The sequence below is a fragment of the Equus caballus genome, chromosome 20, assembly GCF_041296265.1.
Source record: "Equus caballus isolate H_3958 breed thoroughbred chromosome 20, TB-T2T, whole genome shotgun sequence".
Classification (NCBI taxonomy): domain Eukaryota; kingdom Metazoa; phylum Chordata; class Mammalia; order Perissodactyla; family Equidae; genus Equus; species Equus caballus.
In genome coordinates this window covers 29,715,247-29,716,307 of record NC_091703.1, presented here as the reverse complement: position 1 = coordinate 29,716,307, position 1,061 = coordinate 29,715,247, and the positions used below count along the sequence as shown (strand labels likewise).

At 57.2% G+C, this 1,061-nt stretch overlaps 1 non-coding gene across 1 annotated transcript; it reads right to left on the bottom strand.

Annotated features, from left to right (window-relative positions):
- Nucleotides 1-989: 989 nt before the first annotated feature.
- TRNAQ-UUG (transfer RNA glutamine (anticodon UUG)) lies at nucleotides 990-1,061 on the bottom strand. Its single transcript has one exon. It is a non-coding gene; the product is annotated as a tRNA-Gln (tRNA).

Genomic DNA, 1,061 nt, shown 5'->3' with positions numbered 1-1,061 from the left:
ATCTCCAACTCTTCCCCTGTCTACACACTGAGAGTAATTTTTCGCGGGGACATTTCTTGTCCCTGAGCCTCAGCTTCGCGAAACAGTTTCCTGGGTGCGAGTGTTCGGCAGTTTCAGGGAAGGATGCGGTCAGAGGTTCGCTCCACTTCCCCCAGACCGCAGGGGCGGGAGAGACCAGAGGCCGGCGGAAGGGTGAAGGCAGAAGACCTTCCACCGCCACTGCCTTCCTCTCCCACACACGCTTGGATTCCTCTGGGCCCCTCCACTGCGTGTAGCCCTTTCTGCGCGCTTTACTCACAACACCTGCGGGCGATTGGTGATGAACTGGGAGTGCCAGCTCCCGGCGCGGGGGGCCCACGACCCGTGGGGCAGTGACTTTCCCGCCGGCCAGGGGGCTGAGCCGCTTGGACTGCAGGAACCTCGCACTCTGCTGTTGCCGGCTTTTGACGAGTTTCCAGGCCGGCTTTGCAGTTTGGGGTGGATGGTGAGGACGAGAAGGAACGAGAGAAAGCAGAAGAGAGTGAAATGTCTCGGAGAAATGGGGATGGCGAGAGGGAGTGACAAGTGAGCCGGGACGTGAGGTTCACAGCGAAGACCGTGCGCCCGGGGCCCGAGGCTCGGGGACGCCGCGCGGGGGTTTCGGCTCAGGAGCGGCAAGGAAGCCTTTGTACCTGCAGATCTGGGGGAGGTGGTGTCTCCATCACAGGAATTGGGCGCTGCTGGAGCTTTTCCGCCGGGGCCCCTGAGAAGTTCGTGAGTTCGCTGGGAGCGGCGATCGTTTCTAGTCAGTTCCTTGCTGGCAAAGTTTGTGCGCTTTGAAAGCTGAATTTAAAAGAATCTGATACTTCCCAGATGAAAGTACTGGGTTCTTATGTTTGAATAGAGTAGGAGAACCGAATACTGCTGCATACGCCCACAGATGTGTAAACAGAGGAAGCGTTATTTCACGTTCGAATGTCATTCCAGGAACTATAAAAGGTTCTTCTGAGAGGCCCCACCGAGATTCGAACTCGGATTGCTGGATTCAAAGTCCAGAGTGCTAACCATTACACCATGGGACC